The 18782-nt window shown below is 38.8% G+C and overlaps 1 long non-coding RNA gene across 1 annotated transcript in view; it reads left to right on the top strand.

Annotated features, from left to right (window-relative positions):
- Nucleotides 1-18782, top strand: part of LOC115526973 — a 28252-nt gene that overhangs the window by 4616 nt on the left and 4854 nt on the right. Inside the window, exon 2 of the long non-coding RNA XR_003972815.1 lies at nt 12454-12918. This is a non-coding gene — a long non-coding RNA (uncharacterized LOC115526973). The remainder of the gene's footprint in view (nt 1-12453; nt 12919-18782) is intronic.

The following is an 18782-nucleotide window of genomic DNA, read 5'->3' as shown; positions in this document are numbered from 1 at the left end:
TTCCTTTTCCTTTAAGTGAATACTTGCTCTGCCTCTCCACGCCTGGCCTGGCATTCAGCACACACTGTGGGTTTTGCCTTTTGTCACACTGAGCATGCCTCCTGCAACCGTGGCTGGGGCACACATTCTCCCATATTTGGGAGTAAGCTGGAGACTTGGCGGCATGTGGGTTTCTGTTTAAAATTCCAAAGCCAGCGGGGCGTATATTATCCATTTCCTCAAATCCAACATGCTGTAAAGCATGAGTCAGAGTCGGATAAGCTTCTTCCCAGGGGAAGTTGTGTCAGTTGGTTAGTGAATGTAATTAAACAAGGATAATGTTCACTGGCATTAGCTGCAGATTAATGCAGAGAAAAACAAAATCTCCATCTTGAGTTTACAATCTTCCTGCCAAGATAGGACAACTTCCCCAAGTGTCACTGATCAGGGAAGGCAATCCAATCTTAATGTAATTTCAGGGGCATAGGAAGACCCCTCCATCAATTGTCTCCTTCCACATAAATAAATAATGTAGATATTAGGAACTTTTGGGCACTTGGGTGGCTCAGTCGGGTGAGCGTCTGACTCTTGATTTTGGCTCAGGTCATGGTCTCACGGTCATGGGATCAGGCCCACTTGGGGCACTGCAATAACATTGCAGAGGCTGCTTGGGATTCTCTCTCTCTCTCTCTCTCTCTCTCTCTCTCTCTCTCTCTTCCCTCCCCTGCTTGTGCACTTGCATGTGCATGTGCACGCTCTCTCTCTCCCTTTCTCTCTCAAAGTAAATAAACTAAAAGATATGAGGAACTTTGGAAGAGGGATGTATATTCGGATTATTTTTAAGTTATTTTGTGAGGAGGCTTACATGTTAGGAAATCTCAGTGAGGGTTATTTTATCTGATTTAATCCATCATCATGCAGGGCCAGGTGGTTGAAAGCAGACTCTGAGAGAATGGAATATAGGACAGATAAAATTCGATAAGCACTGGGAATGATATTCAGCTTATTGTGCTTTGCATACTAATGGGTCTTCTGGGAGGTCCCTCCAGGAAGTCCGGGAGCAGCACCAAGGCCCCGGGCTCCAGAAGGGCTGAGGGTTTAAAGGTACCAGGAGGGAAGTTAGGGAACGATGGGTGTGTCTAGAGGTCATTGGAAACCCATGGTTTCTGTTGCACGCTTTAGCCTAGACAAGCCCTTTCCACAATCATGGAAATCACAAAACAGAAAGTCAATTCTGGAAAGGTTATTGGAGGTCATTTAGTCCAACTCCTCTTCAAAGAAGAGCAAAATGAGGTCCACCCAGAGAGGTTAAGTAATTTGCCCAAGTTCACCCAGCAGCAGGGTTGAGACTTTAGTCTCCTCTTTTCATCTTTCTACCAAGCTGCTCCAGGAATAACAAGAGTTAATACTCAGGCCGACCTCATTGGCCCATCCTGAAAATATCCACTTAGTCCCACCTTTTCAAATATAACCTCTGCGTAGGAGAGAAGCAATGCTAAACCCCATCTGAGAAACTATAGTCTCCTGCCATTCAGCTCCCTCCTGGCTTCAACAGCAGTTTCAAAATGTATTTTTTCTTCATTCCAGTAAAAAGTGTGCTAAATTTCATATAACTGAGATACAAAGCTTATTGTTAACTAGAAGAGCTTCTGGGGTTAAAGCAAAAGGGTTTTGTGAATGTTCTTTCTTTTAACTATCTGATGAAGCATTCCCCACCCCATCCACATTCCCCCACCTTCCACTTGAGCAAAGTATTTAGAAATATACTTGATCTTTTTGCCATTTCTCTGTGTTTTAGTGTTTTCAAGTGCCCCTTCTGATGTAGGTCAAAGCATTTTGTTTTTTTTTAAATGTGAGATTGTATTCTTTCTGCCCAGATAGGATGGAAAGGACTTTTCCAAATAAGGAAGTTTTGCTGGAGTGTGTGGCTCAGGCAGCAGCAGTTGCTACCATCCTAACTTAGTCAGATACAGTAGGTCCTCTAAGCCAGGAAGACGAAGCATTTAAGGACTCATTAGCATTTTTGCACCATTGGAGGTCAGGAGGTGCTGCCAGCAGGTGGTTGTGGCAACCAGGGATGTGAAAAAAATTTGTAGAGAAGGCAAAGTTTGGTTTCGGCACACCTCTACTCTCCACATTCCCTACTGCCCAGCCCCAGAGTTCTGCAAGTATTGGTTCTCTCTTCAGGACAGAGAGTGGATGCTCTGGTTTTTTGGAATCAGATAGATATGAGTTATAATTTGTGTGATTTTCAGTAAGTTACTTAACTTTTTTTTTTTTTAGCCCTTTTCCTTTCTTTTAAAGTAAAAATGGGGGCAACTGGGTAGCTCAGTCGGTTAACCGTCTGACTTCGGCTCAGGTCATGATCTCCTGGTTCCTGAGTTCGAGCCCCGTGTCGGTCTCTGTGCTGATGGCTTGGAGTCTGGAGCCTGCTTGGGATTTTGTGTCTCCCTCTCTCTCTGCCCTTCTCCCACTCATGCTCTTACTCTCTCTCTCTCTCTCTCAAAAGTAAATAAACATTAAAAAATTTTAAAGAAAAATGATAGTACTTATCTCATGGCATTTTTATGAGCAGTAAATAACCTACTAAATGTAATATATGTAGTGTGTCCCAATTCCCCTTTTTAGGCTCTAAAATTACTTGTTTTCTACCTTTTTTAAAGTACCTCCTCTACTACTAGAACATCTTAGTCTGTACTTAACCAGGGGTTAAGAGGAAAGTGTGATTATTAAAGTAATTTGTGCTAAGGTGTGAGTGACTACAATAAAAAATTTATTAGCCAATATGAATTTCTGACTTCTGAAACAAGGGATGTTGTTGTAAGCGAAATGAAGAATTTCCTTGCAATAATGAAGACATATTTTCTTTTGTAATGCTCCTTAATTTATACAACTATGCCTTGCTCCACGTGCCCCTAAAGTCTACTCAGCCTTTTAGGGTGAGAAGAGTCAAGTGCTCCTTAAGAGTCTATATGGTTCTGGAAACTTGATAAACAGGTTCTTTTTTTTTCCCTAGAGAGAAGAATGCTAATCATCGTATTTTCAAAAATGTTGAAAAGCACATACTTTTTTAGATTGCTAAGTTCAGATCATAATGTAGTGAAAGTCTTTGACAGAAGTTTTTTATCTGAACAGCAAGGGCCTGTTTCCAAGGCCATACCCAAATGGAACAACAATTAACCCAAGACCAAGTAGATCTTAAGAGAGCCTTGATGTAAATCTGGCAGTTTCTCAAAAGGTTAAACACATGGACCAGTAATTCCACTCTTACGCATACACCCAAGAGAAATGAAGACATATGTTTACACTAAAACTTGCACATGAATGTGCATAGCAACATTATTCATGATAGCTAAGAAGTAGAAACAACTCAAATGCTCATTAATTAATGAATGGATAAAGAAAACGTGGCACATCCATACAATGGAGTATTATTCAGCCATTAAAAGAAAGGAAGTACTGATACACACTGCAACATGAACTTTGAAAACATTATGATAAATGAAAAAGACTGACACAAAAGGCCACATATTATATGCTGCCATTTATGTGAAATTTCCAGAATAGGCAAATTCAAGGAGACAGAAAATAGATTAGTAGTTGCCTAGGGCTGGGGTGAATAGGGGAATGTTTGTTTGTTTGTTTTGTTTCTGTGATTCTTTTAATTATTTTAACAGTTTTAATGTTTATTTATTTTTGAGAGAGACCTAGAGACAGAGCATGAGCAGGGGAAGCAGAGTGGTAGAGAGAGAGGAAGACAGAGAATCCAAAGCAGGCTCCAGGCTCTGAGCTGTCAACACAGAGCCCAACGTGGGGCTTGAACTCATGAACCACGAGATCATGACCTGAGCTGAAGTAGATGCCTAACCGACTGAACCACCCAGGCACCCCAATTTTCACGATTTTAGATGCTGGAAAATTCTATATCTTCTCAATTTCAATCCTTTTTGTATAAAATATAAATTTCCCAAATTAAAAAATAGGAGTCCTTAAAAATATTCTTTGCACAATTTGAGATAGGACAAAACACAATTATAGAATTTAAAAATTAGAACACTATGCACAGTTTGAGCTTTCCTTTTAATCTGTCCTTTTTGCTTTAGTAGGATAAATTTAAATACTTTTTTTTGGTGAACTTTGTTGTCACTATGTGGAAAGGGGAGTTTTGTTACTGGGCATGGGGTTTATATTTGGGATGATGAAAATGTTCTAAAATTCATTTTGGTGATAATTGCACAACTCTGGAATATATTAAAAATCAATGAGGGGCGCTGGGTGGCTCAGTTGGTTAAGCATTGACTCTTGATTTCGGGTCAGGCCATGATCTCAGGGTCATGAGATCAAGCCCCACGTTGGGCTCTGCACTGGGTGTGGAGTCTGCTTAAGATTCTCTCTGTTCCTTTCCCTCTCACAAGCCCCTCCCCAGCTTATGCACACACACACAAACACTCAAAAAACCCAAAACAAACCATTAAGTTTTACACTTTAAATGGGTAAATTGTGTAGTATATAAACTATACCTCAATAAAGCTGTTACACACACACACACACACACACACACACACACACACACAGAAAGATAGCCTTGAGAAAAGTACTTGTTACCTTGTAGGTACTTACAGCTTGGCTGGTGAAAGGCTATAGGACTCCTGAGGTCTGGAAAATGGCTCTGGTATCCATTTGGATACGCTAGTGAGTGGCCACTTGTTTGAATCCAAGCATGGGTGGGAGGAGCCAGGGTGAGAACCTCATAAGCTCCTCATTCTGCATTCCAGTTCTTCTGACCAGAAACACAAATAAAGCAATAAAAAACAGGCCAGAAAATGGCTTCTAGAATATATTTTAACAGTTATTTGTAGTATTGCTGCTGTTTTCTCTTAAAAATCAAATTTCTCTTTAAGCCCTATAAATAGAACAAAGCTTATTAAAGGGATATCATTATTTAAGATTGGAGTCACAAGAGATATCATATAATTACTAATTCCACAGGCAATGAATTAAAATGGAATACTCCAATCTACCAAACGGAGACGAGACAGGATCTTGGAAAAGATGCTAGATTATTAACAGAGTTCTTTCACTCTAAAACAAAAAGCCTTAGGGGTCAACATGAAATTTAGTTGGAATTGCTTTGCTTCAAAGATCCGAATGACCAATAGAATATTAAAAGGAACTCCTTGTAGATTAGGAAATTCAATGTCATTAGTAGTTGTTTTAGGAACAATTTTGGTAAAAAAGGTACCACAACTTCATGAATTTTTGTGCCCGGGAAAGTGCCCCTCCTTGATTTATAGAATGGAAAAGAATAACTAAAGCACAATTCAGACCTTAAGTGAGCAGTCTCCGTTTCCTCTGAAACACCAAGAAAGCAGGGCAAAATTCCTATTTTGCAGCTTAACGCATGACTTGATAATTTAAGAATGCATTTGTATTAGTAAACGCTCAAAATTAAGGTTGACTTCACACATTTAAAAATTGTTTTTACAATTTCAAAAATGGGGTGCCTGGGTTGTTCTGTTGGTTAAGTGTCTGACTTCAGCTCAGGTCATGATCTCACGGTTCGTGAATTTGAGCCCCACGTTGGGCTTTGCGCTGACAGCTCAGAGCCTAGAGCCTGCTTTGGATGCTGGGTCTCCTTCTCTCTCTGCCCCTCCCCTGTTCGTTCATGCTGTCTCTCTCTCTCAAAAATAAATAAATATTTTAAGAAGTTAAAAATAAATAAATAAAAAATTTCAAAAGCAATGCATTTTCACTATAAAAATGTAACTATGCAGGGTTGCCTGGGTGGCTCAGTTGGTTAAGCATCCCACTTTTGGTTTCAACTCAGGTCATGACTTATTGGTTGGTGGGTTGGAGCCCTGTGTCTGATGCCACAGCACAGAACCTGATTGGGATTCTCCCTCCCTCTCTCTGTCCCTCTGTTGCTTGCCCACATACCCGTGCACACACACACACACAAGCACACGGGTGCACTCTCTCTCTCTCTCTCTCTCTCTCTCTCTCTGTCTGAAAATAAATAAATAATTTTTTAAAGGTAATAATGCAGCAGTATATAAATTATTATTAATAATTACTAACAATTAATACATATTTACAAAGTGCCTAGTGTTAAGTTTGGAGGCATCTGATTTAATCATCACAATCATCTAATAAGATAGTTATTATTATATTTTCCTCCACTTTGCAGATAAAAAAGCTGAAGCTCACAGAAGTTAAGTAACTTGCCTAAGGTCATACATCTTGTGAATGGTAGAATCAGGATTTTAAACAACGCAGTTACGTTTCAACATCTAAGCTCTTAAATGGGTGGCTCAGTTGGTTGAGCATCTGACTCTTTTTTTTTTCCTTAACGTTTATTTATTTTTGAGACAGAGAGAGACAGAGCATGAACGGAGGAGGGTCAGAGAGAGAGGGAGATACAGAATCTGAAACAGGCTCCAGGCTCTGAGCTGTCAGCGCAGAGCCCGACACGGGGCTTGAACTCACAGACTGCGAGATCATGACCGAGCTAAAGTAGGACTCCCAACCGACTGAGCCACCCAGGTGCCCCGAGCATCTGACTTGATTTGGGCTCAGGTCATGATCCCAGGATTGTGGAATCATGTGTTACATGCTCAGTGTGGAGCTTGTTGAAGATTTTCTTTTTCCCTCTGCCACTCTCCCTCACTGGTGCACACAAGTGCTCTCTCTCGCTCGCTCTCTCTCTCAAAAACAAACAGAAAAATCAAATTCATTTACCCTTTTATTTCTAAAATAGTTTTTTATTTATTTTATTTTTTAAATTTAAGTTAATATTTATTTACTTATTTTCTTATTTATTTATTTATTTATTTATTTATTTATTTTACATCCAAGTTAGTTAGCATATAGTGCAACAATGATTTCAGGAGTAGATTCCTTAATGTCCCTTACCCATTTAGCCCATCTCCCTTCCCACAACCCCTCCAGCAACCCTCAGTTTATTCTCCATGTTTAAGAGTCTCATATTTTGTCCCCCTTCTTGTTTTGTATTATTTTTGCTTCCCTTCCCTTATGTTCATCTGTTTTGTCTCTTAAAGTCCTCATATGAGTGAAGTCATATGATTTTTGTCTTTCTCTGACTCATTAATTTCACTTAGTATAATACCCTCCAGTTCCATCCACGTTGCAAATGGCAAGATTTCATTCTTTTTGATTGCCGAGTAATACTCCATTGTATATACACACCACATCTTCTTTATCCATTCATCCATTGGTGGACATTTGGGCTCTTTCCATACTTTGGCTATTGTGGATAGTGTTGCCATAAACATGGGGGTGCATGTGTCCCTTGGAAACAGCACACCTGTATCCCTTGTATAAATACCTAGTAGTGCAATTGCTGGGTCGTAAGGTAGTTCTATTTTTAGTTTTTTGAGGAACTTCCATACTGTTTTCCAGAGTGGCTGCACCAGTTTGCATTCCCACCAGCAGCGCAAAAGGGTTCCTCTTTTTCCGCATCCTCACCAACATCTGTTGTTGCCTTAGTTGTTAATGTTAGCCATTCTGACATGTGTGAGGTGGTATCTCATTGTGGTTTTGATTTGTATTTCCCTGATAATGAGTGATGTTGAGCATTTTTTCATGTGTTGGTTGGCCATCTGGATGTCTTCTTTGGAGAAGTGTCTATTCATGTCTTTTGCCCATTTCTTCACTGGATTGTTTTTTGGGTGTTGTGTTTGCTAAGTTCCTCATAGATTTTGGATACTAACCCTTTATCTGATATGTTGTTTGCAAATATCTTCTCCCATTCCGTCAGTTGGCTTTTAGTTTTGCTGATTGTTTCCTTCCCTCTGCAGAAGATTTTTATTTTGTTGAGGTCCCAATAGTTCATTTTTGCTTTTGTTTTCCTTGCCTCCAGGGACATGTTGAGTAAGAAGTTACTTAGGCCGAGGTCAAAGAGGTTTTTGTCTGCTTTCTCCTTGAGGATTTTGATGGCTTCCTGTCTTATGTTTAGGTCTTTCATCCATTTTGAGTTTTTTTTAATTTAAAAAAAATTTTTTTTAACGTTTTATTTATTTTTGAGACAGGGAGAGACAGAGCATGAACAGGGGAGGGTCAGAGAGAGGGAGACACAGAATCTGAAACAGGCTCCAGGTTCTGAGCTGTCAGCACAGAGCCCAACGTGGGGCTCAAACTCACGGACCGAGAGATCATGACCTGAGCTGAAGTCGGCCGCTTAACCCACTGAGCCACCCAGGCACCCCATTTTGAGTTTATTTTTGTGCATGGTGTGAGAAAGTGGTCCAGGTTCATTTTTCTGCATGTCTCTGTCCAGTTTTCCCAACAGCATTTGCTGAAGAGACTGTCTTTGTTTCATTGGATATTCTTTCCTGCTTTGTCAAAGATTAGTTGGCCATTATGTTTGTAGGTCCATTTCAGGGTTTTCTATTCTGTTCCATTGATCTATGTGTCTGTTTTTGTGCCAGTACCATACTGTCTAGATGATTACAGCTTTGTAATACATCTTGAAGTCCAGGATTGTGATGCTTCCATATTTGGTTTTCTTTTTCAAGATTTCTTTGACTATTTGGGGGTCTTTTGGGGTTCCATACAAATTTTAGGATTGTTTGTTCTAGCTCTCTGAAGAATGCTGGTGATATTTTGACAGGGATTGCAAATTCCTTTACCCTTAAAGTAAAGGTTCCATCAACTTCTCTAATCATCTTCTTCCAAATTAACTATTATTTGCTGTTAACTGGGGATTAGAACGATAAAGTTTAATAACTGGAAAATAACCTTTAGCTTTCTCATAAAAATATCAATGAATCAGATATATTATAGAATACATAAAATTAATTAAATGTAGAAATGTAATTAAATATAATTAATTATACAAAATTAATAAATATATAGAATTAATATATTATAAAATATATTTAAATATTCATGGACCAGATATCAACCCAAGAGAAATGAATACTCATGTCCATATAAAAGCATGTATTTGAAGGGCGCTTGCCACTTTTAGTCAACTAACTTGAACAATGGAAACCTGAGTATGGTAGAAGGGCCCACAGAGACTCCCTACTGAATACAAACAGGCCCATTAGGCCACCCACCTCAAAATATCCATAAGGCCTAGCTGACCAATGAGTTACTTATACCTGGACATAGGTACCAAAAAAGGAAAATTCCCATACCTTCTCACCTTCCCCCTTAAATACAGCTTTCCCACCCCTCACCTGCTGCCTCCTGGCAGGCAGTCTCTCCTTTGCTGTCCTGCCCATTGCTCCCTTGTGGTATAGTCAATAAACTTCTCTCTCCTTTGTTCTGCATTGGGGGAATTCTTTCACCAGCCTCTGATCAGGTCATCCCACAGAGATCATATGGAGAAGTGACTTAGAGACCAGGTAGAAAGGGAGAGACCCTGAGACTGCATGGGCAAAGAGGCCCCAGCCATCTCAGTGGCCTATTTCAGCCCTCTCCCTCTTCTAACCAACCTCAGCAAAGTTCCAAACATGTGAGTGTGCCATCTTGGATGTTCAGCCTAGGGGACACCCAAATGACTGCAGCTTCATCTGCCATCACAGGGAGCAGAACTCCCAACTGAGGCCAATCAATCCACAGAATCATGACAGATAATACAGTAAAGCCACTGAATTTTGGAGTGGTTTTATTATGCAGCCATAAATAATTGAAATGAAACATTTTTGTTTTCTAGTCTTTCAATCTTTTGGAGGTGTGGATGGGCTTTGCTATTCTTAGAGTTATACGGGGGAAGAAAATGCCATTGTCTGTTTTTCTTTCTTTCTTTCTTTCTTTCTTTCTTTCTTTCTTTCTTTCTTTCTTTCTTCTTTCGAAGCATGCGTGCAAGTGGAGGGGGGGGCAGAGAGAGAGAGAGAGAGAGAGAATCCCAAGCAGGCTCTGCACTGTCACCACGGAGCCTGATGTGGGGCCTGTACTCACGAACCTTGAGGTCATGACCCGAGCCGAAATCAAGAGTTGGGTGCTTAACCAACTGAGTCACCCAGGTGTCCCTATTGTTTTTCATTTTTCATTTTTTAAAGTTTATCTATTTATTTTGAGAGAGAGAGAGAGCAGGGAGGGGCAGAGAGAGAGAGAGAGAGAGAGAGAGAGAGAGAGAATCCCAAGCAGACTCTGCACCATCACCACAGAGCCTGATGTGGGGCTTGAACTCATGAACCTTCAGGTCATGACCTGAGCTGAAATCAAGAGTCAGACGCTTAACCAACTGAGCCACCCAGGTGCCCTTTGTTTTTAATTTTTAAAACTTTATTTGGCAATAATTCCAAATCTACAAAAAAAGTTGCAAAGTAGTACACAGAGCTTCTGTATACCTTCCATCTTGATCCTCTACTTATTTCTCAATTATTTGAGAGTAAGTTGTAGACACAATGCCCCATTACCTTTAATATTCTAATTTGTATTTCTTGAGTGCAAGGATTCAGTATAACAATCAAAATCAGGAAATTAATGTTGATCCAATAATATCATCAAATCTATATACCCTACTCAAATCTTATGGTCTCAATAATGTCCCTTTTAGGTTCAGGATTCGGTTTACAATCATATATTGCATTTAGTTGTGTCTCTTTAGTCTTTTTCAGTCTGGAACAGTTTCTCAAAGTTTAATGATCTTTCATGATCTTGATAGTTTTGGAGAGCCCAAACCAATTGGTTTTGAGAATGTTTCTCAATTATGGGGAGTTGTCTGATGTTTCTTTATAATTTATGCATTTTGGCAGGAATCTTACAGAAGTGATGCTGTGCTAGTCTCCAGGAATCATATGAGGAGGCACTTGATGTCAATTTGTTCCATTAATGATGACATCAACTTTTATTACTTAGTTAAGATTGTGTCTGCCAAGTTCTCTATTGTAACATAATAAATTATTATTTTGTAGCAAGACTCTTTGAGATCATTTGACTATCTTGTTTCTTAGCAAATTTTCACCAGTTTACCATCAGTTAATGATTCTAGCCTGAATAAATTATTATTCTGATGATTATGAAATGGGAATTTTCTAATCTTGTCATTCATTCTAGATTAGGTAGGATAGAGCTTTCCTTTCTCTCCAATTAATTAATTAATTAATTAATGTCAGTATGAACTTAGGATTTGTCTTTTACTCACAGGGTTACAATCTGTTATTATTGTTATTTATTTTGATACTCAATTTGTCCCAGACTTACCAGCGGAAGCCACCTCAAGCTGGTTACTGTGTATTACACACATGCCCCCATAATTTTTCAAGCATTTTTTTTAACCTTCTGGTGTCATAAAATGTTCCAAATACATACATCTTATATTTTCCTTGCTCTAGTCCTAGAGTCATATTGTGGCAAGGAGACCTGGTTCCTTTTAGCAGATAATGTTATCTAGAAAAAAAAAGATCTAAATCAGTTCATTGTTATCAGAATGCCATTGCTTCTAGACCCTCTTAGTGAACAGAGCTAGAACACACACACACACACACACACTCTTATATTTGTCTATCTAATCAGGCCATAAGACTGATATCTCCAGTTCCTTTGCAGCACTCCAGGATATATTCTGGACTTCCTAATTTCCATAGTTGTAACTCCTTTCTCTGATAGTGAGAAATCTGTATTTATTTATTTGTCTAACCCTGGACATGCCAACTTCCATCCTTTACTGGGTACCAGTGGAAAGCTCAGCCCTAATGAAGGGAAAGAGGAAGAGAAAAGAAAAGTCCTTTTTTTTTCTATGTGTCAGAAACTTGAGCAACATATAGCAGACATTTATGTATATTTAACTTTTGACCAAGCAGTACACAGACCATTCACGTTCTTAAATAACACAAAGGACAAGCAGGTTTGCTTAAAGATCCATATATTATCATTAGCAAAGATTTTGGCAAACTAGATTTTCAGTGGCATCTCAAAAAGCAACAAAAGATACTAGATTGTGAACCAGAAGGAACTTGGTTTAATTTCTGTCTATAAGAGTCAGTGAAGCAACCGTTGGTAAATTTCTTAATTTCTCTGAAATGCAGTTTCCTCTTCTTAAAATGGAGATAAATGAAAGACATTATTCTGTTTAGGATAAATGAGATAAAATATATGCAGTGGCTTGCCTTGGTAGAAACTGAATCTTGAGCTTTTTTTTTTTAAGCCCAATAAAAACTGTTACTTAAAAATTAGAAGCAGTTCCTTCTTGCTAACAAGTGAAGATTTGGATACATATTGAAAGTTGCCCCCCCCTCTGTTCTGGAAAAGCTGTGACTGTTTTAAAATTATGCAAACAAGTACACAGTATCCACCCTTTGTTCTTAGGAGAATATTTAATAAAATGTAGTGGTTTTCAATCAGGAAGTTATGTGTTTGATCATGTACATTGGGTGTATCTTTAGTGTCCTTGAAGGGGAAACTGTTCTTTCTTCCATGAATCTAGGCTGCCCTATGCCTATAATTGTTACTCATTCTTGGGTAGTAGTGTAAAATTTTTTGTTTGTTTGTTTGTTTTTTTAGGAAGGAACCCTGAGGACTGCAGGAGAGACCACAGACATGAACTTCACCTCACGTTGGAGGAATGACTGTACACAATGATAGCTCTGGGCTTTTATTGCCCTTCACATTATAATTTTTAAGACTGGATAAACCAGAATGTATTGATACTGATCTGTTAGTTCAGGTCCATTGAAAAGCAAATCAAGATGCTATTAAATGTGCAACAAATTTATTAGGAAAAATGCTTGTGAGACAAATGGAGAGAGAACAAAGAGAGTTTGGACAGTTATTTTCCAGACTGTGGATGAAAAAGTAAAGTAATTCAGACTACAGAGGGTGGAGAATGAAGCAGGTGCCCAGGGGAACAAGGGGCTCCAGAAGAAGGCACAGAGAAGATACCTGCTATTGTGCTTGACTACTCCTGGATCCCTTTTGTTCTGTGTCTTATGAGGCTGGGCTGCACATCTTATCCCTGGATTGTGTCAGGTACTCTACTATCTATGCAAAACATGGCTTTTTTGTTCAAGTCTTTTAAAAATATTTTTAAAGTTTATTTATTTTGAGAGAGGGAGAGAGCACAAGTGGGGGGGTGGGTAGAGAGATTAGAAAGAGAGAATTTCAAGCAGGATTCACACTGTCAGCGTAGAGCTGGGCACAGGGCTTGAATTCACGACCATGAGATCATGGCCTGAGACGAAATGAGGAGTCAGCCACTTAACCGACTGAGCCACCCAGGCATCACTGTTCAAGTTTTGATTCACATTGACCTGCCTGTACTCCTAGCAAAACTTCTCCAACTCTGGGACACTATGGACTCTGGGTTCCTCCTCCCTGGCAATGAGCCAGAGCAATTGTAAAGCTCCCACTGCTTGTTTCTCTTCTTTCAGGTGTTACTACCATGCACTGCCTATTGGCTAATGTTTGAAAATGATTGTTTCAAATGTTCTGTGTGGTTTTTCTTTGGTTTTTAGGTAAGAGGGTAAATCTGGTCCCTGTTACTCGGTCTTGGTCAAACTTGGAAGTTAACTTCCTATTTGTTTATGCCAGTCTTAGGGTTCTATTATTTGTAGCTAAAAGCATTCTTAATGGATACATGCCTCGTTGAAATCATTTAGGTGACTAATTTATATTCTGACTAAAATATAATCTTTACTGTATATCAAACAAAGAGTAAAATGATATTAAGTGGTGACATACTAAGGTAATTATCATTAAAAAAGAGATGACTATCAACATCACTAAATTGATATATTGAAGGTTGTAGCTAATGCAATAAGATAAGAAAATAAGATGGAAATGCAAGCTGGTGCAGCTGCTCTGGAAAACAGTATGGAGGTTCCTCAAAAAACTAAAAATAGAACTACCTTATGACCCAGCAATTACACTACTAGGTATTTATCCAAGGGATACAGGTGTGCTGTTTCGAAGGGACACTTGCACCCCCATGTTTATGGCAGCACTATCAACAATAGCCAAAGTATGGAAAGAGCCCAAATGTCCATCGACGGATGAATGGATAAAGAAGATGTGGTGTGTATATATACAATGAAGTATTACTCAGCAATCAAAAAGAATGAAATGTTCCCATTTGCACCTATGTGGATAGAACTAGAGGGTATTATGCTAAGTGAAATTAGCCAGTCAGAGATAGACAAATAGCATATGACTTCACTCATATGAGGAATTTAAGAGACAAAACAGATGAACATAAGGGAAGGGAAGCAAAAATCATATAAAAACAAGGACGGGGACAAAACATAAGAGACTCATAAATATGGAGAACAAACAGAGGGTTACTGAAGGGGGTGTGGAAGGGGGGATGGGCTAAATGGGTAAGGGACGTTAAGGAATATATTCCTGAAATCATTGTTGCACTATATGCTAACTAATTCGGATGTAAATTTAAAAAAACATAAAATTTTTAAAAAGATAAGAAAATAAGATATACAGGAATAAATATTGCAAATAAAGTGGCAACATGAATTTGATTTTTCAGATGATATGATTACATAACAAGAAAACCCAAGAGACTATCAAAAATACATCTTATTCACAGCCAATAAGAGAATTTATCTTATGGTAAATTTAAAAATAGCCTTTCTTTGAATTGTAAATAATTTCCTAGAAAGGGTAATTTCAAAAGCTGTTCCAGTTATCAACAAACTATGAATACCTAGAAATAAGTTTAGTAAGATAATACCTCTCTGTGTGAAAAAAGCAATACATTTTATTGAAGGAACACAACACAAAACTTTCATAATTATCATATACAAAATCCTTATTTGCAAATACCATTTCCAAACATTTCTGAGGGTGGGGACTTGAAGATTTTCTCTCAAAGTCTTCCCTACCACTTTAGATCAGCTAAAGTTTGATAATGATCAAATAATTAGAAACTTCTGCCTGAGTTTCCTAGATTTTGCTTTGGTGCCCAGCCTAATGGTGTTCAAGCTGCTGTCCTTATTAGTGGCTTTTTGCACATTTGAATGATGTCTGTTATTGATTGGCAAAATGCTGAATTGCCAAATACTGTACAGTGTTGTATATTATGTGTGTATGTTAATACATACAGTTAATAGCTTAGTTGGCAAAGATGTGGACAAGATAGAAATTTGAAGAAGATAGCAAAGAACTCTTAAACGGTCTTAGCTGAAAGGGGATGGGAAGTGCATGGGTGCCATGCTTTGTGTGAATATTTTACCTAATTTATAAATTCCAGGATTTCTCTTAAGTGAATTTCTGAAAATCATGGCATTCCTGTACTAGCCAAAGAAGTTTTCTTTATAGAAGCATAGAAATCCATACTGCATATTGTTCTTACAGATGGAATCGATAGTTTTCTAGATTAGTGTTTATCAAATGCCAGATCTTGTACTGATTGTGTCAGAATCACCAAGGGACCTTACTAATAATACATATTCTTTGGCTCCATCAACTGAGTCAGAGTATTTTGGGCAGGGTCTAAAAGTTTGTATTTTGAAAAAACTCCCTTAGTTGATTCTGAGGTGTACCCACATTTTAGAAATAAATATCTGGAAGACTCCATACCACCTAAATGTTTTGCCTGTTGTCCTACCACAATGTCTGAAATTCTCATGTTACATTTAAATGTTGAAGGCTGTGACTAATGCATAAATGTTATCAATGTGTATTAAGCAGTGTTCCTTCACTTGTCAGGGACAAAGACCTAACTTTAGCAAACTGGCTAACACAACTGGGAAGAGGGAGGAGAGATTTTTTCAGTCCTGGCTTGCTCCAATAATTCAAATGATGTCATCAGGGATTGGGGCTTTTCATTTCTTAGAAGGCTGTCTCCACTTAATGGGGAAGAAAGTTGTTTTTAGGCTTTCCTAAAACATGATTTGCAAACTGGAGGTAGAGAGGGAAAACAGGGAGTGAGTGTCAGAAACAGAGAGACAGGGAGAGAGAGAGAGAGAGAGAGAGAGAGAGGGGGAGAGAAATAATTTTCTAATAGCTCAGCATGAGAGTTCCCAAGAAGCTCTAGGCAATCATGCATGACATGCATATCATTGGGTGAGAAAGGGGTGTGGTCAACTTCATCTCAACCATCTTGAATAGGTTCTCTTTAGGAAATAAGGGTTTTGTCACCAAATAAAGATGAATGTGATGCTGAGAAGTCAAAATAAAAGATGATTTATACAAAGTGATATGAGAGGGGCAAAGAATGCATCAGCACAGACCAGTGGTTCTTGTAGCATAGTCCAGGGACTGCTTTGAGTATCTGAGATACTTTCAGGAGGTCCACATTATTTTTCATAAAAATATATTATTCTGGGGGCACCTGGGTGGCGCAGTCGGTTAAGCGTCCGACTTCAGCCTGGTCACGATCTCGCGGTCTGTGAGTTCGAGCCCCGCGTCGGGCTCTGGGCTGATGGCTCGGAGCCTGGAGCCTGTTTCCGATTCTGTGTCTCCCTCTCTCTCTGCCCCTCCCCCGTTCATGCTCTGTCTCTCTCTGTCCCAAAAATAAATAAACGTTGAAAAAAAAATTAAAAAAAAATATTATTCTGGGGTGCCTGGGTGGCTTAGTTGGTTGAGTGACTGACTTTTGATTTTGGCTCAGGTCATGATCCTAGGGTCATGGAATCAAGCCCCACATTGGGCTCCATGCTGAGTATGGAACCTGCCTGGGGTTCTTTCACTCCCTCTGTCCCTTTACCCTGCTTGCAGCTCTCTCTCTCTGTCTCTCTAAAATAAAAACAATTAAAATATGTTATTTATGTTAATGCATGATGGGTTTATCATTATTTTTAAAAGTTAATTAATAAATATATAAAAGTTTTCTCAATTTCTTTAAAGCAGTAAATACTGATAAATATAATCACATAAACAAAAGATCTTTGGGGTCCTCAATAACTTTTAGAAATATACAGAGGTCCTAGGGGTGCCTGGGTGGCTCAGTCGATTAAGCATCCAACTTCAGCTCAGGTCATGATCTCGTGGTCGGTGAGTCTGAGCCCCACGACGGTCTCTGTGCTGACAGCTCGGAGCCTGAAGCCTGCCTCAGATTCTGTGTCTCCCTCTCTCTCTGCCCCTCCTCTGCTCATGCTGTATCTCTCTCTGTCTCTCAAAAATAAACAACAACAACAAAAAGAAATATACAGAGGTCCTAAAAAAGAAAAAAGTATATGGAGATCCTGAGATCAAAAAGTTTGAGAATTGCTGGCATATGCAAAAATTAGCCATTCATCAATTTTGTTATGTAGTAGTTTTACTCACAGCGTAATTCTTGGATCTGCAAAAATATTGCTGAAAGAAGTTCTCTGTGCATAAGAATCTAGGAGGACTGAAAGTTCTTTTTTGATGGATTACAAAAACCTATGGGAATGAGGGAGATAGGAAGAACCCATTCTCCCCACAGCTAAGAAAACAATGTCCTCTGATTATTCCTTTGCCATTATAAGTAGTTAAAATTTACAAATTAAATGTTGTTTGGAGGGGCATCTGGATGGCTCAGTTGATTGAACATCTGACTCTTGGTTTCAGCTCAGGTCATGATCTCAAGGTTCATGGATTTAGGCCCCATGTTGGGCTCTGCACTGATAGCATGGAGTCTGCTTGGGATTCTCTCTTTCTGCCCCTCCTGTGCTTGTGTGCACACGTGTGCTCTTTCTCTCTCTCTCAAAATAAATAAATAAACTTAAAAAAAAATAAAGGTTGTTTGGAAATGTTTAAAAGTTAAGGTTGAGTTTTCAGTCATTTTCAAAAGAACAGCAGGAGAGGCTAATAAGTAAAATATCAGAGTAAGCAGTAGTATAGGAAAGTTGGAAGCAAGAAATATTACTTTAAAATTTTTTTTAAACATTTATTTATTTTTGAAAGAGAGAGAGACACACACACAGAGTGTGAGTGGGGGAGGGGCAGAGAGAGAGGGAGACACACAATCTGAAGCAGGCTCCAGGCTCTGAGATGTCAGCACAGAGTCCAATATGGGGCTCTTGGATGTTTAACTGACTGAGCCACCCAGGCATCCCAGAAATATTACATTTTAAAAATGGCTTCCACGGGGCACCTGGGTAGCTAAGTCGGTTAAGCATCCAACTTTGACTCAGGTCATGATCTCATGATTCCTGAGTTCGAGCCCCACGTGGGGTTCTCAGCTGTTAGCACAGAGCTTGCTTCAGATCCTCTGTTCTCCCCTCTCTCTCTGCCCCTCCCTCACTTGCATGTGCTGGCGCTGTCTTTCTCTCTCAAAAATAAACATTAAAACAGTTTTTCAAGTGACTTTCAAGAAAAAATGAGTATATACATGTCCAACCAAAAGACATATGTGATTGTTCATAGAAGTTTTATTTATATAGTCAAAATGTGCGAAAAAATTAAATTTCCACCAACAGTAGAAAAGATATATTTTGGTATATTTATGAAATAAAATACTATACAACAATAACAAAGAACAGACTATTTCTAGATGTAAGCATATGATGAATCTCACAGATATAACAGTGAGTGGAAGAAGCCAGGAACAAATGAGTGTATCCTGTATGAATTCAATTACATAAATTTCCAGAACAGGTAAAGCTAACTTATGATGATGATAAAGGTCAGATTAGTGGATATGTTTGTGGAAGGGGCATATTATACATCTATTCCTGTGTAAAAAAATACCTGAAATCTTAATACTGTGAAACAACAAAAATGGTTACTATATCAGAAAAATATCTGTGGGTCAAGGACTTAGGAGTAGCTTATCAGGGTAGTTCTGGTTCAGGGTCTCTCCTCTTATGAGTTTGTAGTCAAGATGTCAACCAACTTGGCGGTCATCTGAATGTTATCTTTTAATACCATTTTTACAAAAAAACACAACGGTTTGGAGGCACTTGGCTGGGTTC

This window comes from Lynx canadensis, chromosome D2, assembly GCF_007474595.2.
Source record: "Lynx canadensis isolate LIC74 chromosome D2, mLynCan4.pri.v2, whole genome shotgun sequence".
In the NCBI taxonomy this organism is placed as follows: Eukaryota; Metazoa; Chordata; class Mammalia; order Carnivora; family Felidae; genus Lynx; species Lynx canadensis.
Note: the sequence above shows the minus strand (reverse complement) of the source record. Positions and strands in the feature narration are given on the sequence as shown.